The sequence below is a fragment of the Hyperolius riggenbachi genome, chromosome 12, assembly GCF_040937935.1.
Source record: "Hyperolius riggenbachi isolate aHypRig1 chromosome 12, aHypRig1.pri, whole genome shotgun sequence".
Lineage (NCBI taxonomy): Eukaryota > Metazoa > Chordata > Amphibia > Anura > Hyperoliidae > Hyperolius > Hyperolius riggenbachi.
The window spans coordinates 63,591,103-63,615,210 of record NC_090657.1 but is presented as its reverse complement, the minus strand read 5'-3'; the positions used below and the strand labels follow the sequence as shown (position 1 = coordinate 63,615,210).

General features: G+C 47.7%; 1 long non-coding RNA gene across 1 annotated transcript in view; it reads left to right on the top strand.

The window, feature by feature from the left end:
• LOC137541317 (uncharacterized) overlaps positions 1-23,274 on the top strand; it is a 63,303-nt gene extending 40,029 nt beyond the window's left edge. Inside the window, exon 3 of the long non-coding RNA XR_011025123.1 lies at positions 22,791-23,274. This is a non-coding gene — a long non-coding RNA (uncharacterized lncRNA). The remainder of the gene's footprint in view (positions 1-22,790) is intronic.
• The last annotated feature ends 834 nt before the right edge of the window (positions 23,275-24,108 follow it).

Genomic DNA, 24,108 nt, shown 5'->3' with positions numbered 1-24,108 from the left:
TATAAGTAGATAGGTTGCTGCATTACTGTTCAGCGTTTTGGCTTGTTGGAGATGATTGGAATTGGAATATCCTGTTCCTCCATCCAAGCAGCTGCTTCAGCAGAAATTGTAAAGAAGAGTGCTTTGCCTTTAAACAGGATCTTCAGCTTGGCTGGAAAAAGCATACTGTAATTAATCTGTTTGTCCCTGAGGCCTGCTTTAACAGCTTGGAATGTGGCCCTGAGTTTTTGTATTTCAGCAGAGAAATCTTGATAGATGGAGATTTTTTTGCCGTTATATTCCATTTGAGGAGCCAGCCTGGCTTTCTGCAGAATCTCGGTTTTGTCTCTGTAATTTAGCAATTTAGCAATCATAGGTCTCAGGGGTTTGCCTGGTGTTGGGTTCCCACCTGGGATTCTGTGCGCCCTTTCTATTGAAAAGGAGTGTGTGAGAACTAAGTTTGCATACCCCCCAACCGTCCCGTTTTCGTCGGGATTCTCCCGATTTGGGGGGGCCCTCCCGCTATCCCGGGCCCCCCCTCTCGAATCCCGACGGCTGGCAGAGAATAGAGGCGGAAAAACTGATCGAGGCTCCAGCCGCGGTACTGAGGGATGCGGGAGCCCGGCTTCAATACTTCCTCCCTCCCTCCCTCTGTGAATGCCCCCTAATGTATGTCCGTGTGCCCCCCTCTCCTCCCCTCCCTATAGGCAGAGTGAGCGCAGCGGAGCGGGCAGTCGGGTCCTCTTACCGCTGGCTGATGCACGCGTACTGTCTCTGGCATCGGACTTCCATGTGCTTCCTGTTTACTATGACGTCACAGGAAGCACATGGAGGTCGGATGCCAGAGACAGTACGCGTGCATCAGCCAGCGGTAAGAGGACCCGACTGCCCGCTCCGCTGCGCTCACTCTGCCTATAGGGAGGGGAGGAGAGGGGGGCACACGGACATACATTAGGGGGCATTCACAGAGGGAGGGAGGGAGGAAGTATTGAAGCCGGGCTCCCGCATCCCTCAGTACCGCGGCTGGAGCCTCGATCAGTTTTTCCGCCTCCATTCTCTGCCCAGGCGCCCCCCCCCCCCCACCTAAAAGTGGCACCCTCCTCCCCACCCACGGTGACGGGCATTCTCCCCCCCTCCACTGACAACCCCCCTAATTAATCACATAATGGGACACTGGGGGCACATTAGGAGGGAGGGAGGGAGAAGCTTAATAGCGTCCATGCGGCATCCATGCCGCATACGCATCCCCGGGCTGGTGCCTCGATCGGGTTTTCTTTTCCCCCCCTCGGCCACCCTCACCACCCTCCTCCCCCTCCCACTGGCACCCTCCCTTTCGGGAGTAATTAATTACATTTTTTTAATAAAAAATAAATTAAAAAAAATAACATAAAATAGTGGGCGTGACTAGGGGGTTGGGGGCGTGGCCTAAGTGTCCCACTTTCGACACTTAAAATGTTGGGAGGTATGACGTTTGGAATGGTGGACTTCAGCCATTGTTCTAGAAAGTTCTCTGGGGCGGTTCCCTCTGACTTTTCAGGGAATCCCACAAACCGTAAATTGGATCTCCTTGATCTATTCTCTAGGTCATCTAATTTCAGAGCGTGTGAGGCTGAAGTTTTTATCATGGTATACTGTGCTGCTTGCATGGGTTTTATAGCATCTTCAATGTCACTGATTCTTCTATCTGATGCTGCAGCCTTTCCCTTAGTTTTCTCAAATCATCTTTTACCAGAGATAAGTCAGATTGTACTGTATCGAGTTTGGCTGTCACATTAACTTGTAATGCTCTTATTGCTTCTAGAAGCTCGGCTCTGGATGGCTCCCTCTCCCCCTTGTCTGATTCCCCATCACTAGATGTTTCTGCCCGCTTTTTTTTCCTGCTGGATTCCCCTTCATGAATCTTGGGGCTGGGGCATCTACTCACAGTTTGAGAGGTTGTGTGTTCTGTCTCCCCCTCCTGTTCCATGTCTGTGTCGTCGCTCGAGAGAGTGTCAGCTTGTATGACGGGCGGGTTGGCTGGGAACGGAGCGGCGCCATCTTGGCTGGCCCTGTGCGCATATTTAGCCAGCTTCTCTGCCGCCTCCTCGGCTCTGGCTTGCGCGGATTTCGGCATGTCGGGGCTCAATTGGGAGCTGAGGTGATCCGCCGTCACTGGGGCAAGGTTGCGTGGCAGTTGGGCTGCTGGGAGAATCAGGATACCGCAGGATTAGAGGTGAGGTGGAGGAGCCGCGGGAGATCGCGTCTTCACTCCTGCATAGCCGGCCACGCCCCCGGGAATATACAAATTTTTGATGACAAAGACTCCAAAGCTCACAAACTTGGTCATTGAGTATTTGTGTGTTAGGGTTAGAAAAAGTGGCCGGAGCTAACACCAGCCAAATACATACCCGGGCAACGCCGATTCATCAGCTATTATTCATAAAAGTGGATGGAGCCTACAAAAGCCAATCAAAATTAATCTATTGATTTTCAAGGGAAGTATTTCATTACTGCCATTCTTGCACTGTTGATGGCACAAGCCCCAAACTGGGTACAGTTATTTATTGGGTGACTGGGGTTCAAATGCAGAAAAGGGGTGGAGACACAAACAGCCCAAGACTGCAAAGCTCACAAATTTGGTCACTGAGTAATTAAGTAATTGTCTGTTACTATTAAAAAAGTGGGCATAGCCATCACCAGCCTAATACATACCCAGGCAATGCTGGGTCATCAGTGGGCGGAGACAAATAGAAATGTCACCGGGAAAATGTAAACTACAGCCATTCTTACACTGTTAACGGTAGAGTTCTCAAACTTTGCACAGTTGGTCACTGGGTTACTGGGATTAATATTCATAAAAGAGGGTGGAGCCTACAAAAGCCAATCCAAATTCATTTATTGCTTTTCAAGGGGAATATTCAATTGCTGCCATTCTTGCACTGTTAAGGACACAAGCTTAAAACCTGGTACAGTTGGTCATTTGGTGACTGGGGTTCAAAATCAGAAAAGAGGGTGGAGCCACAGCCAATCAGATTTGTTTCATTTCAATGCAAATTATTGATGCCAAACAATGCAAAGCTCACAAACTAGGCCATTGAGTCATTGTGTGTTTGGGTTAGAAAAGTGGGCGGGGCCAACACCAACCAAATACATACCCGGGCAATGCCGGGCAATCAGCTAGTAATTTATAAAAATGGCAGATCTCTCAGACTTTCAAAGAGGCCAAATTGTTGGTGCTCGTATGGCAGGCGCTACTGTAACAAAAACTGCCCGAATGCTTGGATATTTCAAGAGGTACTGTCTCAAAAGAAAGGACTGCCTTTGAGAGAGAAGGAAAAACGTCCTCAGCAAAGCACAGGTGTGGCCGAAAGTCGAAGTTGTCTGAGAGAGACCGTCGGACTCTAAATCGAATTGTTACAAAAGCTCGCAAGACCACGGCTCCTAAAATCACTGCAGAGCTGAATGAACACCTGCAGAACCCAGTTTCCACAAAAACTGTTCATTGGGAGCTGCACAAATCTGGATTCCACGGAAGAACTGCAATTAGAAAACCTCTGCTCTCAATGACAAATGTTTCAAAGCGTGTGAGAAGAGTGGTGTAGAAACCACCAGAATTGGTCCCTCGAGCAGTGGAAAAATTAGATTTTCTCTGACGAATCATCGCTTACCTTATTTCTGGCCGAGTGTACGTTTGGAGACAGCCGAAAGAAGCATTTCATCCAGACTGCCTTCTCCGAACCATAAAACATGGCGGGGTTCTGTGATGATCTGGGGTGCTATTTCTTGGAAATCCGCCAGGCAAATGATTTCCCTTTTGTAACGATGGGTGTCAACACGCAGAGAGAATCTGATTACTGGTGATCTGCAGAATCACCCGCAATGCAGATATACACCAGATTATGGATGATCTGCAGTATCACCAATAATCCGGGTATGTCTAACCTCTGGACACCAGTATAATGTGAGTGTTTGGTGTAACAGTACAACTCTGAGTATAGACCACCAGGGACCCCGGTGGCCTGAGTGACTTGAGGAATACTCCCCTGACTGTGGGGAATATTCCTGTAGCCTGAGGACTCCCTAGGAGAGGGACCCAGGCTGGGTTGCAGGAAGCCCTGCTGCTAATATGAACAAACTGGCCCTAACTAGGTGTGAGGGCCTATTCTCTATGCCCTGGAACCGGGCTAAGGCAAATACACATACAATACAATCCTAGCTCTGGGTGTGAGGTCCGTGATCACAACACCCTGGAACTAGCCTACCGAATACCCTAGTCTTGGGTGTGAGGTCCGTGATCACAACACCCCGGAACTAGTCTAGAGCATAACATAGAACTGACACAATATCCTAGTCTTGGGTGTGAGGTCCATAGTCACAACACCCCGGAACTGGGCTAAAGCATAACATAGAACTGACACAGTATCCTAGTCTTGGGTGTAAGGTCCGTAGACACAACACCCTGGAACTGGTCTAAAGCATAACATAGAACTGACACAGTATCCTAGTCTTGGGTGTGAGGTCCGTAGTCACAACACCCTGGAACTGGTCTAAAGCATAACATAGAACTGACACAGTATCCTAGTCTTGGGTGTGAGGTCTGTAGTCACAACACCCTGGAACTGGTCTAAAGCATAACACAGAACTGACACAGTATCCTAGTCTTGGGTGTGAAGTCCGTAGTCACAACACCCTGGAACTGGTCTAAAGCATAACATAGAACTGACACAGTATCCTAGTCTTGGGTGTGATGTCCGTAGTCACAACACCCTGGAACTGGTCTAAAGCATAACATAGAGCTGACACAGTATCCAAGTCATGGGTGTGAGGTCCGTAGTCACAACACCCTGGAACTGGTCTAAAGCATAACATAGCCACAAGAGTAATCTAGCTCAGTGTGAATCCCTAGGTCCACCTGGCTCTTAACACACTGTAGGATCTGACTGTGGTCTGTGTGCCAACACATAAGCATTCGCAACGGCAGACAACGTGAGACTGAAGGACAAGCAGCTATATAGTGCAGCGCAGATCAGCGCCGCCCAGTCCCTTTCAGCCAACCGCCGTTCGTTCTGGGATCAGCTGACCAGTAGAGTCAGCTGACCCCTTTCTGCTTCCCATAAAGCTTCTGCCTCTCAGCGCGCGCGTGCGTATTCCTCAGCCTATGTGCACAGGAAGGCTGAACCACATCAGACACATGTCGCCGCGCAGAAACCGCCGGGCTGAACGCGGAACCAGCTGCCGCGCAGTCAGAGCACGCGGCGGCTTTTCCACAATCCTTCACAGTACCCCCCCCCCCCCCCCCGAGGAGTGGACTCCGAACACTTCCCGCCAGGCTTCCCAGGATGTAAGTCATGGAACTCTTTCCTTAACTCCTCTGCGTGCATGCGACATTCTGGCACCCGAGTCCTATCCTCCACATCATAACCTTTCCAGTGCACCAGATACTGCACGGAGTTCTGCACTAGCCGTGAGTCCAGAATCTTTTCAACCTCATACTCAGGTTGATCATCAATCAACACAGGGGGGGGGGAGCAGAATCCACCTGTACTGCCGGCTTGAGCAATGACACGTGGAAAGATCTTACACCTCGCATACTGGTAGGAAGATCTACAGCATAAGTGACAGCATTAATCTTTTTGGTCACTGGAAAAGGCCCAACAAACCTAGGCCCCAATTTGGGTGACAGTTGTTTCAGTGCCAGGTGTCGCGTAGACACCCAGACCAAATCTCCTGGTGAAAAGTCCCATTCAGTAGACCGCCTTTTGTCCGCCTGTTTTTTCTGAGACTTGAATGCCTACTCCAAATTTGTTTTCACCATAGCCCAAATCTGTTTTAACGCCCCCTGCCAATCCTCTAATGCTGGGAAAGGACTAGATGTCACTGGCAAAGGAGCAAACTTAGGTGACCTTCCTGACACCACCTGAAATAGGGAAAACCCAGAGGAAGAACTTCTCAGATTGTTGTGCGCAAACTCTGCAAAAGGCAAAAACTTAACCCAGTCGGTTTGCGCATCAGCCACATAACATCTGAGAAACTGTTCCATGGATTGGTTGACTCTTTCTGTCTGGCCATTGGTCTGCGGGTGGTAGCCTGATGAAAACGAAAGATCCATGCCCATTAGATGACAAAATGCCCTCCAGAACTTAGAAACGAATTGGACTCCCCTATCTGACACCACATTCTCCGGAATGCCGCGCAGCCGGAAAATGTGCTGGATGAAGAGATTAGCCAGCTCCTGGGCTGAGGGGAGTCCTTTCAGAGGGACAAAATGGGCCATCTTGCTGAATCTGTCTACTACCACCCAAATGACAGACATGCCTTCTGACCTGGGGAGTTCACCCACAAAATCCATGGACAGATGAGTCCACGGTTCATTTGGCACCGGCAAAGGCTGCAAAGTTCCCACTGGTGCCTGATGGGAAGGTTTACTCCTAGCACACACAGCACACTCTCTCACAAACTCCTTACAGTCCGTGGCTAAAGATGGCCACCATGCACACCTGGCAAGGAGATCCTGTGTCCTGGTGGCCCCTGGATGACCAGCATTCTTATGAGAATGAAATAACTGTAAGAGCTGTAGGCGAAAAGGCAGGGGCACAAACAACACTCCCTCAGGCTTTCCTTCAGGAACATCCTGCTGATATGGGGCCAGTGTGGCAGCCCAATCCTTCCAGGTATCTGTGGCTGCCAAAACCACCTTCCAAGGCAGAATAGTCTCGGGTGCTGAGGGCTGTGCCGTCTCGGGCTCGAAACACCTGGACAAGGCATCAACCTTAACGTTTTTACTACCAGGAGTGTATGTAATTACAAAATTGAATCTGGAAAAGAACAGTGACCACCGGGCCTGTCGGGGACTGAGTCTCTTAGCGTTTTCTATGTACTCTAAATTTTTATGGTCCGTGTTAACCATAAAATAATGATAATGTGTTCTGCTCCCTCTAGCCAATGCCGCCATTCCTCAAAGGCTAACTTGATGGCCAGGAGTTCTCAGTTACCTATATCGTAGTTTCTCTCTGCTGGGGAAAACCTACGAGAGAAGTAGGCACATGGGTGAAGCTTACCCTGCAAACCAGAACGCTGAGACAGCACAGCCCCCACCCTCACCTCTGAGGCATCGACCTCCAGTATAAAAGGGAAGGTGACATCAACGTGTCTCAAAATTGGTGCAGAACAAAACAGTTTCTTCAGTGTGTCAAACGCCATAAGAGCCTCCTCGGACCAGTGGTAAGTATCAGCCCCCTTCTTGGTAAGACTGGTGAGGAGCGCGACCACTGTAGAGTACTCCTTTATAAATCTCCTGTAGTAATTTGCAAAAACCCAGGAATCTCTGGATGGCCTTCAAACCCAGAGGCTGCGGGCAGTCCAGCATTGCAGAGACCTTCCCAGGATCCATAGATAGGCCCGAGGTGGATATTAAATACCCCAAGAAAGCAACAGAGGTCACCTCAAAAATACACTTTTCCAGTTTGGCATACAATTGATTTTGTCTTAGTCTTCCCAGCACGAACTTGACATGTCTCCGATGCTCTGAAAGAGTAGCTGAAAAGATCAGTATATCATCGAGATATACCAAGGCAAATTTGCCCAAAATCGGTCTAAAGACCTCGTTAATCAGCTCTTGGAAGACGGCAGGAGCGTTGCACAACCCGAAGGGCATCACCAGATACTCGTAATGCCCATCGGGTGTATTAAAGAATGTCTTCAACTCATCACCGTCCCTGATATGTACAAGGTTGTATGCACCCCTTAAGTCCAATTTCGAGAAAATTTTAGCATTTGTGATCTGAGAAAATAAATCATCAATCATAGGCAGGGGGTAACGATTTTTTACTGTGATCTTGTTTACGCCCCGATAGTCAATGCAGGGACGTAGGCCCCCATCTTTTTTCTTGCCAAAAAAGAACCCGGCCCCCGCAGGTGACCGAGAGGGGCGGATAAAACCCTTGGCTACATTTTCTTTGATGTATTCTTGCATTGCCAATTTCTCTGGCCCGGACAAGTTATATAGATGACCCCTAGGGGGCATACAACCAGATCTTAAGTCAACTGGACAATCAAAGGGACGGTGAGGAGGCAGTCTATCTGCTCAACAAAAGTTAGATGGCGCTGCCTGAATAAAGCTAAAAAGATCCTGATACTGCCCACCTGCTGCTTCCCAGATGAGGTGGGTATCCCCCTCCTCCCACCTTAAAAAACACTACTTTCAAATCCTAATTATGGGTGCGCAGGTGCTGAATAATATGGATGGAGAATTAATCGATAATAAATGGATCAATATTTTATTATAAAAGTCAAAATTACATGCATAATCCACATGCATTACCCTCAATCACACTGTATCCACACATGCATGGGAGTCATATGGTGTCCATTAAAAAATGTGTAAATTACATATATACTTAGAGACTCCGCAGGGTTTTTCTTTAAAAATACTAAAAGACTGAAAGAGTATCTCTAATCAATCCCACAGTTCCGTGGCTGTTATCAGCTTTCCCTGTATATGTTTATGTCCCAAACAAATTGTTGTCCACAAATATGCACTATATATACTGTTTGGTGGGTTTTGAAAAAAAAAGGTTGATGTCACCTGACACTGTGGTATTCCTGATGCTTAGTTCGTTTTGAACTCCCGACCTGGGTAGCGGCGAGCTACGCTTTGATCTCCGTGGCTCCACGTAGGTACTGGACGGTGTCACCGGCCGAGTTCTCCTATAGTCTCGTGGGAACTCGCCGGACTCTCCAGTCATACAACTCAGAGCGCTCCTGCGCGGTGACGTCACGTCTTTTCCCAGTGGTATGGAGCTGCGTATTGGTCAGTACTGATTCTGAGGAAGACAATAGTTATTGTCGAAACATGTCAATCAAAGTCAGTCTGTAGGGGCGCCCCATTGACTGCTGAAGTACCGAGCACTAGGAGGTTTGACTGACATCTGAAGTTGATGCTAAAAAATCTGCTGTTTATTTCAACTCTTGCAATCCAGGAAGCGCTGTGGAACGCATCCAATCCAGGAAGCGCCGTGGAACGCAAAACAGCAAGGTGAAAACCCGGAGCTTAACACAAAATAGAGCGGACCAATACGCAGCTCCATACCACTGGGAAAAGACGTGACGTCACCGCGCAGGAGCGCTCTGAGTTGTATGACTGGAGAGTCCGGCGAGTTCCCACGAGACTATAGGAGAACTCGGCCGGTGACACCGTCCAGTACCTACGTGGAGCCACAGAGATCAAAGCGTAGCTCGCCGCTACCCAGGTCGGGAGTTCAAAACGAACTAAGCATTTTTTTTTCAAAACCCACCAAACAGTATATATAGTGCATATTTGTGGACAACAATTTGTTTGGGACATAAACATATACAGGGAAAGCTGATAACAGCCACGGAACTGTGGGATTGATTAGAGATACTCTTTCAGTCTTTTAGTATTTTTAAAGAAAAACCCTGCGGAGTCTCTAAGTATATATGTAATTTACACATTTTTTAATGGACACCATATGACTCCCATGCATGTGTGGATACAGTGTGATTGAGGGTAATGCATGTGGATTATGCATGTAATTTTGACTTTTATAATAAAATATTGATCCATTTATTATCGATTAATTCTCCATCCATATTATTCAGCACCTGTGCACCCATAATTAGGATTTGAAAGTAGTCTATCTGCTGCCTTTGGACAAAATACATCAGCAAATTCTTTATACTGCTCTGGCAATCCTTACACCTGAATTCTGGTGTTACCCATGGTTACCTTCGCCAAACAATGATGATGGCAGTGGGTAGACCAGTTTGTTAGCTGACCAGAGGCCCAATTAATCTGAGGGGCGTGAAGTCGTAACCACGGCAGGCCAAGGATAACCGTGGAAGTTGCCATCCGTAACACAAAAAACTGCAGACTCTCTCTATGTAAAACCCCTATGGTGACCCCCAACTCTGGAGTCTGAGACAGAGGGTATTTACTCTGCAGAGGAGAGTCATCCACCGCAGTAGCCAACACTTTATGATCTAATGGGAGAATAGGAATTCCCAATTTTCTGGCAAATTCGTAGTCGATAAAATTGGCCGCAGAGCCAGAGTCAAGAAAGGCCTCAGTAGAAACTGTCTGACCTTCCCATGAAATTATACATGGGAGAAGCAACCGATCATCATGAAGAGATAAATTCTGCACGCCTAGGGTATTACCTCTGACTACTCCTAGGCGGCAGTGTTTCCCGACTTCTTGGGACAGTTCTGCCCTTTATGACCCTCCTCTGCACAGTACAAACAGAGCTGCTCGGCTTTCCTGCGACTCTGCTCGACCCGAGACAATTTTGACCTACCAATCTGCATGGGTTCAGGAGGAGGTGACGTAGGTGGAGACGAGGCATAGGAAACATATATCACACTATTCCTGCCCCGAGTCTGCCTCTGATATCGTAAGCGACGATCCACTCTGACTGCTAGTGTAATGGCCTCATCAATGGACTTTGGTTCAGGATAGCCTAACATCAGACTAGAAACTGCATCTGATAATCCTGACAAGAAGCAGTCTAACAGTGCGAATGAGCCCCATCTAGCCGACACCGCCCACTTCCTGAACTCAGCTGCATAAATCTCTACCGAATCCTTGCCCTGCCGCAGAGTCTTGAGATTCCGCTCAGCGGTCGAAGCAATATCCGGATCATCGTAAATTATAGCCATAGCTTTAAAAATTCCTCCACCGAGGTCAGGGCCTTATCCCCTGGTTGCAGACCATATGCCCAGGTCTGAGAATCCCCTGTCAACAGAGTCTTAATAAAGATAATTCTCTGTGCGACAGTACCAGATGAATTAGGTCTTAACCCAAAGTATGATAACACTCGATCTTTAAAGTTTCGAAAGTCAGATCTGTGACCAGAAAACTTCTCGGGCACCGGCATGCGTAAATCGGTAACAAGAGGGGACCGCACTGCATTAACAGTCGTCTGAAGGGCTTGTATAGACCCAGACAAAGCATCGATCTGGGTCTAATGACTATCCAGCACGCTGATGCAATTCTCCACCGAGGTGGTGAATGCAAGCAGACGACTGTCAAGTGCGTCCATATTGTTTTGGTCTGCCGTTCTGTATCGATGGGTGTCAACACGCAGAGAGAATCTGATTACTGGTGATCTGCAGAATCACCCGCAATGCAGATATACACCAGATTATGGATGATCTGCAGTATCACCAATAATCCGGGAATGTCTAACCTCTGGACACCAGTATAATGTGAGTGTTTGGTGTAACAGTACAACTGTAAAGTATAGACCACCAGGGACCCCGGTGGCCTGAGTGACTTGAGGAATACTCCCCTGACTGTGGGGAATATTCCTGTAGCCTGAGGACTCCCTAGGAGAGGGACCCAGGCTGGGTTGCAGGAAGCCCTGCTGCTAATATGAACAGACTGGCCCTAATTAGGTGTGAGGGCCTATTATCTATGCCCTGGAACTGGGCTAAGGCAAATACACATACAATACAATCCTAGCTCTGGGTGTGAGGTCCGTGATCACAACACCCTGGAACTAGCCTACCGAATTACCCTAGTTCTGGGGTGTGAGGTCCGTGATCACAACACCCCAGAACTAGTCTAGAGCATAACATAGAACTGACACAGTATCCTAGTCTTGGGTGTGAGGTCCGTAGTCACAACACCCCGGAACTGGTCTAAAGCATAACATAGAACTGACACAGTATGCTAGTCTTGGGTGTGAGGTCCGTAGACACAACACCCCGGAACTGGTGTAAAGCATAACATAGAACTGACACAGTATCCTAGTCTTGGGTGTGAGGTCCGTAGTCACAACTAGTGTTGGGCGAACAGTGTTCGCCACTGTTCGGGTTCTGCAGAACATCACCCTGTTCGGGTGATGTTCGAGTTCGGCCGAACACCTGATGGTGTTCGGCCAAACCGTTCGGCCGCATGGCCGAACTAAGAGCGCATGGCCGAACGTTCCCCGAACGTTCGGCTAGCGCTGTGATTGGCCGAACGGGTCACGTGGTTCGGACCCGAACGCGCTCTGATTGGCCGAACTGTCACGTGGTTCGGGTAAATAAATACCCGAACCACGTCATATTTCCGCCATTTGTCTGTGGGTTTAGCTTTGGGTAGGCAGGCAGGGTAGTTCGCACTCCAGCCACGCTAGCCAGGGTCCCCCCAGTCATTGTGTCGCTGCTGGGAATAGTAGTACACCGCTCGCTCAGCATTGTGTTTACTGCCACTGTGTACCTCGCTCAGCCACACTATATAGCATTCTGTTTACTGTTCTGTGTCTGCTGGGAATAGTAGTACACCGCTCGCTCAGCCACACTATATAGCATTCTGTTTACTGCCACTCTGTCTTCTGGGAATAGTGGTACACCGCTCACCCGCCACTGTATAGCATTGTGCTCTGTGTTGCTGCTGGGAATAGTGGTACACCGCTCACCCGCCACTGTATAGCATTGTGCTCTGTGTCGCTGCTGGGAATAGTGGTACACCGCTCACCCGCCACTGTATAGCATTGTGCTCTGTATCGCTGCTGGGAATAGTGGTACACCGCTCAGCCACACTATATAGCATTCTGTTTACTGTTCTGTGTCTGCTGGGAATAGTAGTACACCGCTCGCTCAGCCACACTATATAGCATTCTGTTTACTGCCACTCTGTGTACCTCGCTCAGCCACACTATATAGCATTCTGTTTACTGTTCTGTGTCTGCTGGGAATAGTAGTACACCGCTCGCTCAGCCACACTATATAGCATTCTGTTTACTGCCACTCTGTGTACCTCGCTCAGCCACACTATATAGCATTCTGTTTACTGTTCTGTGTCTGCTGGGAATAGTAGTACACCGCTCGCTCAGCCACACTATATAGCATTCTGTTTACTGCCACTCTGTGTACCTCGCTCAGCCACACTATATAGCATTCTGTTTACTGTTTTGTGCCTGCTGGGAATAGTAGTACACCGCTCGCTCAGCCACACTATATAGCATTCTGTTTACTGCCACTCTGTGTACCTCGCTCAGCCACACTATATAGCATTCTGTTTACTGTTCTGTGTCTGCTGGGAATAGTAGTACACCGCTCGCTCAGCCACACTATATAGCATTCTGTTTACTGTTCTGTGTCTGCTGGGAATAGTAGTACACCGCTCGCTCAGCCACACTATATAGCATTCTGTTTACTGTTCTGTGTCTGCTGGGAATAGTAGTACACCGCTCGCTCAGCCACACTATATAGCATTCTGTTTACTGCCACTCTGTGTACCTCGCTCAGCCACACTATATAGCATTCTGTTTACTGTTCTGTGTCTGCTGGGAATAGTAGTACACCGCTCGCTCAGCCACACTATATAGCATTCTGTTTACTGCCACTCTGTGTACACCGCTCAGCCAGACTATATAGCATTGCGTACTCTGCCAGTCAGTGTGTATATTGCTGGGATCAGTAATACTCCACTCACCGCCAACCACTATATGAGCTCACCATGAGTTCCTCAGAGACCTCCGCTGTGAGCAGCACTCCCAACAACAGCAACAGCCAACGCCCCACGCAAGCTATAAACTCCACCCCAGCAGCCAGTGGTCAGCAGCAGCCCTCCCCGGAGGAGAACGTTGTGTCCATCGGTCCGTCGCCAGAGCGATTAATGAGGGCTGCCATTGAGGAGATGATGGGGCCTGATGTGGAGGAGGAGGTCTGGCTCAGGCCAGCATCCCAAGTTAATGTTGAGGACGATGAGGGGTCTGTGTCTGGGGATGTTGGGGTGGCAGAGGTGGTGGGTGGGTCAGACTCAGGAGAAGAGTTGTATGATGAGGATGATGATCGGGACCATCTGTATGTGCCTCAGAGTCCGACCCCGGAAAACATGTTGTATCGTGTGTTTAGGTACTAAAATCTGCGTTCCCACTTCCCAGTACTGCCCGCAGTGCCCGGGTCCACGGATCCATATAATTTTTTGGGCAGCACTATCAAACTGTGGTACTATGAGTGAGTTGCCATGGTCCTTCTGTGCTGCCTGTCACACTCACCGTCTGTCTGCAGATGGATTGTTCAACACAGCTACGCCATCTGACATGTAGTCCTGGACCTTGACCATCTTCTCCAGGCGATTGGTGTTGGAGGACGTGGAACTGCCCGATTGCTGTTCTGTGGGCTGCTGCATGGGTGTCAGAAAATGTTCCCACTCCAAGGACACTGCCAATACCATTCCCTTTTCGGCACTAGCAGCAGCTTGTGTTCTTTGCTGCCCTCCTGGTCCTCCTGGGTTTGCTGAAGTCAGTCTGTCGGCGTACAACTGGCTAGAGAAGGAGGAGGATGTCAATCTCCTCTCTAAAGTCTCCATCCTCAAGGGCCTGCTGGAATTGTTCCATTTTTGACCTGTCTGACACTTTCTTCAATCAGTTTTTTAACATTGTGTTTGTATAAACTGGGTATAAACCCAGTAATTGGTGTTGTCCAGATTCCAGAATAATGAATAATAATGAATAGTGAATAATGCGCGGGCCGCGTTCAATGCAGTCTAGCATGAATTGAGCCATGTGTGCCAGAGAGTCCTGCCAGACTCCTCTGTCTTCATGTTCTTGTGAGCGTTGTGATTGTTGTGATGCACCATATTCGTCACCAGCATCACTTTCTTCCTCTTCTGCTGTCCATTCCCGCTAAATTGTGGAAGTCCAACGTGCACCGCTCTGTCCCTCGGCAGTGGGGGCATCCAATTCCTGCTCCAACTCCAGCTGTTCCTCGTCCTGTTCTTTGTCATAGCTGGGACCAGCGTTTCCTGAGGCAGGTTGCCTGATGTTGGTATCATCACGCTGATCGTTTTCATCTTCAGAATCCCCCACTTGCATCATGCCAGCGGTTTCCATCTTCAACATTGATTTCTTCAGTAAACACAGCAGTGGTATTGTAATGCTGACTGTAGAGTTGTCACTGCTCAGTCACGCAACGTGGATTGCTCAAAATTTTGGAGGACTTGGCAGAGATCTAACATGGTGGCCCAATCAGATCCACAGAAGCTTGGTAGCTAGCTGCTGGAATGCGCCTCGGCACTGCGCAAAAGCGTGCTAGCATGTGCAGCGTAGAATTCCAGCGCGTAGGGAGGGACATCACCCAGCGAGCGATGAAGCATCTCCTGCATCTCTTGGTGAGTCCTTCAGAAGCGGTACTGGACTTTTAACAATGTTTTTTTTTTTTTCCTTCAACAGAAGATCTGCCACGTTGGAGTGAGGAGGACGCCGCCGACCCCGACACCAAGCTGAACCCCGGCGAACTCCAAGCAGAGGATCTTCAGGAACCCTCAAGGCTTTGAGCAAGCTGAGGAGGATCAGCAGTCCCGACGAGACCTCTCCTCATATGCGACTGAGTGCAGTGGAGCTCCCCAGAACAACCTCTCAGTTGTCACTTTGTCACTGGTCACTTTGTCATTTTGTCACTTGTCATTTTGTCACTTTGTCACTTGTCACTTTGTCACTTGTCACTTTGTCATTTTGTCACTTTGTCACTGGTCACTTTGTCACTTGGTCACTTGTCACTTGGTCACTTGTCCAGATGATCTCGGTACACCTCCTGCGATTCAAATTCCTGCACACATTGCTCTGGGATTTGGGTGTGATGAATGATGCATCTAACTGGCCACCGGAGGCAATTAAGGCCTTCAAAACATTGAAAGCAGCTTTCTGTTCCGCCCCCATTTTGCGTCATGTTGAGTTGTTGACGTCATGTTCATCCTCGGCCTCGCCTTGCATTTCAGTGCGAGGTGCATTTTCCACAGAAAAAGGTTGTGAATCCGGGCACAACATTTGTGGCTGTTCCATTGACCTTTCACAGGTAGAAGATTGTGGGGGTGGGAATAGCTCCTCCGAATAGCCCATTGTGTCCTGAAAACTACTCATTGCATTGCTTTGCGCACACATTTTTTTGTCCTCATGCAAGGCCTGAGTTGCACCTGAAAGCGTGGCCTTCTCCTCCTGCGCCTCCTCCTGTTCCATCACGTCTGCTGCTGCTGCTGGGTTAGCGTTGACGCCCGGTCCCCGTTTATTGAACCTCTTATCTTTATTACATTTATGACTGCATGGCGTTAAAAAGCATGCTATCCGCACGCTTCTTGTCCTCATGCAAGGCCTGGGTTGTTGTGTCTCAAAAAGCATGGCCTTCTCCTCCTGCGCCTGCTCCTGTTCCATCACGTGTGCTGCTGCTGCTGGGTTAGCGTTACCGGTCCCTTTTCCTGGAACCTCTTCTCTGTATTACATTTATGACTGCATGGCGACAAAAAGCATGTTACCTGTGCAAAGAAACATGACATTTTCCACATTTAAAAGACAGTTTTTCCTTTGAAACTTTACAATCAATTTTCTCAAAAACTATAAGCTCTTTTTCAAATATTTTTTTTCCTCTTGTACCCACTCCCAAGGTGCACATACCCTGCTAATTTGGGGTATGTAGCATGTAAGGAAGCTTTACAAAGCACGAAAGTTCGGGTCCCCATTGACTTCCATTATGTTCGGAGTTCGGCGCGAACACCCGAACATCGCGGCGATGTTCGGCGAACGTTCGCGAACCCGAACATCTAGGTGTTCGCCCAACACTAGTCACAACACCCTGGAACTGGTCTAAAGCATAACATAGAACTGACACAGTGTCCTAGTCTTGGGTGTGAGGTCCATAGTCACAACACCCTGGAACTGGTCTAAAGCACAACATAGCCACAAGAGTAATCTAGCTCAGTGTGAATCCCCAGGTCCACCTGGCTCTTAACACACTGTAGGATCTGACTGTGGTCTGTGTGCCAACACATAAGCATTCGCAACGGCAGACAACGTGAGACTGAAGGACAAGCAGCTACATAGTGCAGCGCAGATCAGCGCCGCCCAGTCCCCTTCAGCCAACCGCCATTCGTTCTGGGATCAGTTGACCAGTAGAGTCAGCTGACCCCTTTCTGCTTCCCATAAAGCTTCTGCCTCTCGGCGTGCGCATTCCTCAGCCTATGTGCACAGGAAGGCTGAACCACATCAGACACATGTCGCCGCGCAGAAACCGCCAGGCTGAACGCGGAACCAGCCGCCGCTCCGTCAGAGCACACGGCGGCTTTTCCGCAATCCTTCACACCTTCATGGAAGAATTAACAGCAGAGACTATTTAGGAATTTTGGGTGACCAAGTTCATCCTATGGTTCAAGAACGGTTTCCGGAGGGGAATGTCATCTTTCAAGATGATAATGCCCCAATCCATACAGCTAGAATAGTTAAAGAATGGCACGGGGAACATTCTAATGAAGTTGAGCATCTCATCTGGCCACCACAATCCCCAGACCTTAACATTAATGAGCATTTACAGACGTTTTTAGAGATTTTAGTTACATAGTTGTTTAGGTTGAAAAAAGACATACGTCCAACGAGTTCAACCAGAGAACAAAGTACAACACCAGCCTGCTCCCTCACATATTTATCCAGAGGAAGGCGAAAAACCCTTACAAGGCATGGTCCAATTAGCCCCAAAAGGTAAAAAAATTCCTTCCTGACTCCAAATGGCAATCAGATAATATCCCTGGATCAACATCACTGGGCATTACCTAGTAATTGTAGCCATGGATGTCTTTCAACGAAAGGAAAGCATCTAAGTCCCCTTTAAATGCAGATATAGAATTTGCCATAACTACTTTCTGTGGCAATGCATTCCACATCTTAATCACTCTTACTGTAAGGAACCCTTATCTAAATAAATGGCTTAAATGTTTTTCCTCCATGCGCAGATCATGTCCGCTAGTCCTTTGAGAAGGCCTAGGGACAAAAAGCTCATCCACCAATCTTTTATATTGCACTCTGATGTATTTATACATGTTAATTAGATCCCCTCTAAGGCGTCTTTTCTCTAGACTAAATAAACCCAGTTTATCTAACCTTTCTTGGTAAGTGAGACCTTCCGTCCCTCATATCAATTTTGTTTCTCATCTCTGCACCTGCTCTAAAACTGCAATATCTTTCCTGTAATGTGGTGCCCAGAACTGAATTCCATATTCCAGATGTGGCCTTACTAGAGAGTTAAATAGGGGCAATATTATGCTAGCATCTCAAGTTTATATTTCCCTTTTAATGCATCCCAAAATTTTATTAGCTTTAGCTGCAGCGGCTTGGCATTGAATACGATTATTTAACTTCCTTGCCTTCCTCTGGATCAACAGGGACATGTGAGGGAGTAGGCTGATGTTGTACTTTGTTCTCTGGTTGAACTCGATGGACGTATGTCTTTTTTCAACCAAAATAACTATGTAACTTGCTGTCGATGAGTACTCCTAAGTCCTTCTCCAAGTTTGATGTCCCCAACTGTATCCCATTTATTTTATATGGTGCTAGGCCATTGGTATGACCAAAATGCATGACTTTACATTTTTCAACATTGAATTTCATCTGCCATTTATGTGTCCATATAGCCATCCTTTCCAGATCCTGTTGCAATATGTCACTATATTCCTGAGAGTTGATGATCTACTGCATCTACTAGGTCATTAATAAATAAATTGAAGAGCACTGGACCCAGTACAGATCCCTGTGGGACCCCACTGCTAACAGTCTCCCATTTTGAGTATGATCCATTGACCACAACTCTTTGTTTTCTGTCCATTAGCCAGTTCCCTATCCATGCACACAGACTCTTCCCCAGTCCTTGCATCCTCAACTTTTGCACCAGTGGGGAACAGGTTCGAAGGCCTTAGCAAAGTCCAAGTATATCACAACTACAGCATTCCCAATATCCACATTAGCGTTCACTACCTCATAAAAGCTGAGCATGTTAGTCAAACAGGACCTGTCTTTAGTAAACCCATGCTGATGCTCAGAAATAAGATTATTTTCTACTATGAAGTCCTGCATAGTATCTCTTAGTAACCCTTCAAATAGTTTACATACAACTTATATACGCTTACAGGTCTATAATTTCCTGGATCTGATTGTTTGCCCTTCTTAAATAATGGGAAAATGTGGGCTGTACGCCAATCCACTGGGACTCTGCCAGTTGAAAGAGACTCACAAAAAAGATAAGATAAAGGGGTTTATCTCTAACTGAACTTAATTCCCTTAGGACCCGAGGATTTATGCCATCCGGGCCAGGTGCCTTGTCTATTTTTTATTTATTTAGTCTTGCCTTCACTTCTTCCTGAGTTAAGTATTTTAATATTACAAGTGAAAGATTGAGACTCTTCTGCATCTGTAATTTGCAACAGTGATGTTTCCCTTGTGAACAGGGGTGCTTCTACCAAAATGCAGTACAAGCAACTGCTTGAGGTGCTGTGTGGGGAAAAGGCGCCCCTCCCCCACCGCTACTACCATTATGCTGACCGGCTGCCATGTATTTTGTTTATAGCCTAGCAGTCCAAGCCTACAGCAGCACTCGCACGCTCCTACCACATGTGAGGAAGTACTTCAGCCTGGATACACACTATGCCCTCCATCCCCGGCAACATGGTGTGCAGAGTGCATTGCTCAAGACTACCTATGTCCCCTGGCTTGTGGAGTTGAGCGTGCAAGCAATTTATTTGCAGTGCAATGATCGGGGATGCTTCCTGTGCAGCAATGGCTGTATCTCAAATCTATGACACCATCTAGTTGCTTCTTGAGACACTGCTGCATCATCCTTGGGGCACCTTTAGCTATGGGGAGGGGGCTGACTTGTACCGGGGGCACATCTGGCTATTCTGGAGGGGGCTATACTGGAAAAGGGGCATGTATGCGAGTCAATCATTTTTTTCCTGGTTTCCTTTGCATGTCGCTCGCCTGTTCTCCTTTCTGCCCCCCACATTATGCCTAAATGTCCCCCAGATCCCTCTTCCGGGTCGCCAGAGTCGGGCTTTACTGAGCAGGTGCTGGACGGGCTGTACGCGTCCTACAGTGATGTCACTACGTCATGTGAATTAAGTCATATGCATGTGCAGAGCTCTCCCAGCCACAGGCGTGCGCTGTAGGATGCGCACAGCCTGGCCAGCATCTGAGCAGTAAAGCCTGACTCCGGCAACCTGGAAGAGGGTCCCGGGGGGCATTTAGGCATAATGCGGGGGGCAGAAAAGAGAATGGGGGGAGCGACAGGCATCAGGACAGGTAAGACTATATGCCTGCTCCCTCCGTTTCTATTACTATTTTCACATCTGGTACCCTTTAAGTTTAAAGATTGCCAATAAAGTGTGTCATATGTAATTAAAATAAGAACAATATGCAGCTGGGGGCCTCAGATCTCTTTAAAGTGATTTAAAACCCTGACATAATATTCAATAAAAACATGTTTTCCTACTTTTTATATGCCATACGGTTATCATATTTGCATATGTGCATAAGTATTATTATTCATTTAGAAGTTATAGGTTTCCAAAAGTACAGTTTTTTGCTTTGTGAGCTGACTTTGCATTGTATTAATAACTGTTTTTATTCATTATGTATTAAAGGCAGACATGCTTTGAGTCTCTGTGTTGAGCTGCTTCTCCGCAGTCAGAGAATGTGTCACATTCCTCACTTGATACATTTAAGTAAACACAAGATAACATAATCTAAATCTTCGGATGTGTCCAGATTTCACTGCACTGAACTTTCAAGCTCTGTGTGTAACCCTTCGAATAAAAAAAATATGCTGATTTCATATAATATGCTGTAAACAATGTTTTAGAGCAAATATGAAATGCTGGGTTATATTCTGCTTTAAGGGAGTAAAGAGTCATAATTAGTTACATGAATAATCTGGGGACAATTTAGAGTTAACCCCATATCTTCATCATAAGTACACTTAATACTATAAGACAACAGAACTAAAGTGCAAAACAGTAACAGTTTCTGAATAGAAAATCTTGCTATTGGTCACCCAGTATTAGCTGATAGTAGCTCCTCCCCTCTGCGGTGCACACTCCACCAGCCTGGAGTTTATTTTCGTGAAGCAAGGTGTTTACGAGTGAAGCTATTTACACTGCCAGTGTTTCAGCACTGTCTCTAGAACTGGTATGTTGACACTCGGTGCTGCCAAGAAATGTCCCCACCTTATAAATACCACATTATGTAAGCTGATCTCTGAAGCTGGTAAACATTAGTATTTTGGCATGTGTGCAAGCGAGCGCAGGCTGCTTTACTGATGAAGGTAGGAGATAAGATAAGCCAATACTTGTGTCAGTGATGTGACGTCCTACAGAATGGGGCTGCTGTCAACCAAGTTCGTGAAGTGCAGATGTCATAACCCTAAGATGAAGTTGACGTAAAAGTCACAGATACGGCAGGTACAAGGCTTTGGATGGGGCCCTCCCACCCCCCTCGCTTTCTGCACAGGAAAACTGAGGACCTGTAACGATTGGTGTCAGCACACAGAGAGAATCTGATTATTGATGATCTGCAGAATCATCAACAATACAGATGTATACCTGATTATGGATGATCTGCAGAATCACCAATAATACAAGTATGACTAACCTCTGGACACCTAATGAAGTATAAGTGTTAAGTGTAACTGTAGGCTATCTCCCGTGAGGCGGGAGATACAGGCAGCTCGGCCAGGAACCACCTGAGGGGCAGGTGGCCCTGGACTGTGCAGGGACTATCTCCTAGAGAGAGGAGATAGTGATAATCTGGCAGCCAGTGATTCCTTGGTAAACTGGAAATCAGACTGTACTGCAGCCAAGGGACTCCAATGGGATAGAGGCCACTGGCTGTGTTGCAGGAAGGACTCTCGGATGAGCAAGAGGTCCTTGCAGCTAACTGACACTTGGTGGAATAGTGTCACGGGTAGTACAGACAGACTGAACGCTCAAGGGATGAGTGACAGCCAGAAGGGTCGGCCAGGCCAGGTCGGCAAAACACGAGCAAATGGTCATAACAGATATAAATCACAATCCTAGTCTGGGGTGTGAGGACCTTGGTCTAGACACCCAGGAATTAGTCTAAAGAATAACACAGTATCCTATGCTTGGGTGTGAGGTCCTTGGTCTCAACACCCTGGAACTGCTGGAACTGGTCTAGAGTATAACACAGTAATGACACAGTAATCCTAAGCTTGGGTGTGAGGTCCTTGGTCACAACACCCTGGAACTGGTCTAAAGTATAACACAGTAATGACACAGTAATCCTAAACTTGGGTGTGAGGTCCTTGGTCACAACACCCTGGAACTGGTCTAAAGTATAACACAGCATATAACAATAGCGTAATCTGGCTAAGTGTGAATTCCCAGGTCCACCTGGTTCTAACACACTGTAGGATCTGACTGAGGTCTGAGTGGTCACACGTAAGTATTCGCAACGGCAGACAAGCAGCAACTGACAAGCAAGATCTATATATACTTGCAGTGTTGTGCAGCTCCGCCCGAGCCACTCAGCCAATCCAGAGTCCAGCTGGGATCAGCTGATCGGCCTGATCAACTGATTCCCCTTCTGCTGATATAACTGTCCTGTCGCCTGGCGCGCGGCGTAGCTCTCCATCTGTGTGAACTAGAAGGTCCAGCCAAGCCAGACGTGTGTCGCTGCGCGGAAACCGCCGGTTTGACCGCGGAGATAGCCGCCCTGTCACTAGACCATGCGGCGGCATCTCCGCTGTTCATTACAGGACCAATGTGTTTTCCCCATGCTGATAAAAACACTTAGACTTAAAGGAAACGTCAGGCAATCTATGCTACCCCTAGATCTACTTACCCGGGGCTTCCTCCAGCCCCTTGCAGCCGACAAGTCCCTTGTCGAAGCTCTGCTCCCACTACATACATACACACACAGCCGTATTATCTTACTACATGAGAGCACATGCTATATGGAGGAACAACAATGGCATGCTGAACATAAGAAGATATAGTATTTACTGTAACTTTGGCAAAACATTCAAAATGTCACTGATTGATACTGTTATTACAGGATCTTGGACTCCATGTGAGACAACAAGCTCTCAAAAAGGCAGCAACAGTCAGACATCAATCTCCACTCCACTGTGTTGTAAATGTAATCAGAGCCATAAGGTCATTAGCCTGTGTGTGATAAGAATCTAGGAATCCTTTCGGAGTGATTGCTGAAAAGGGAAAGTCTTCAACTTTTTTTCAAAACGTGACTACTTTGTAAGGTTGTACATGAAGTCATCAGAACTTTGCAGCAGTTAGAGACAGATGTTTTTTTATGAACCCTAAGGAGCAGGGACAGTGTATGAGTCCTTATCTGTGTCATATGCAGTCAATATAACAATGGTGCGAGAGCAGAATACGTTTTTTCTCTCCATGTCCTTAGCTGTCAGACACTCAAACTGTTCCCCCCACGGGCCCCCTGTGGCTTCTGGGCCCCCTGCGGAGGCATCCCTTGCATGGTCTATTGTTACGACCCTGAATTTGAAATAAAGGTGTATTTTTTCTGTTTTGAGTTTTTCTCAGGGGACAGGACAGGCTGTGGAGTATCTGGTTTTTTTTATAATTCCAACAGAGGGGCAGAACACTGGGCATGTCTAGTGCACCACATGTGCCATGCCATAAACAAGCCAGCCAGTCTCACCAAGTCCAGTAGAGAGGCCCATGGAGACAACAAGTAACATGGTCCTACAGTGCCCATGTGCCACCACAAGCTGATCTGCCCCATTTGTCTGCAGAGTGCAGATGCCTGGGGTATGTGCATCACTCATGTCCAAGGCATGCAATTGTTTTTGCCAGCTGAATGTGTTAGGAATTAACTGGTAAGCTTCACAACAGCAAGAAATACAACAAACTATAAAACACAGATCAGCAGAATGCACAATAACAGCATCAAACATAAAAGTGTACCTGATGTGTTAACCTCCCTGGCGGTAAGCCCGTGCTGAGCACGGGCTATGCCGCCGGGAGGCACCGCTCAGGCCCCGCTGGGCCGATTTGCATAATTTTTTTTTGCTACACGCAGCTAGCACTTTGCTAGCTGCGTGTAGCATCTGATCGCCGCCGCTACCCGCCGATCCGCCGCAATTCCTCTCGCCGCGGCCGCCCCCCCCCCAGACCCCGTGCGCTGCCTGGCCAATCAGTGCCAGGCAGCGCTATGGGGCAGATCGGAGTCCCCTCTGACGTCACGACGTCGATGACGTCGGTGACGTCATCCCGCCCGTCGCCATTTGAACGGGATCTCCTGATCTCTGATCGGAGGGGCTGGGGGGATGCCGCTGAGCAGCGGCTATCATGTAGCGAGACTTTGTCTCGCTACATGAAAAAAAAAAAAAAATTAA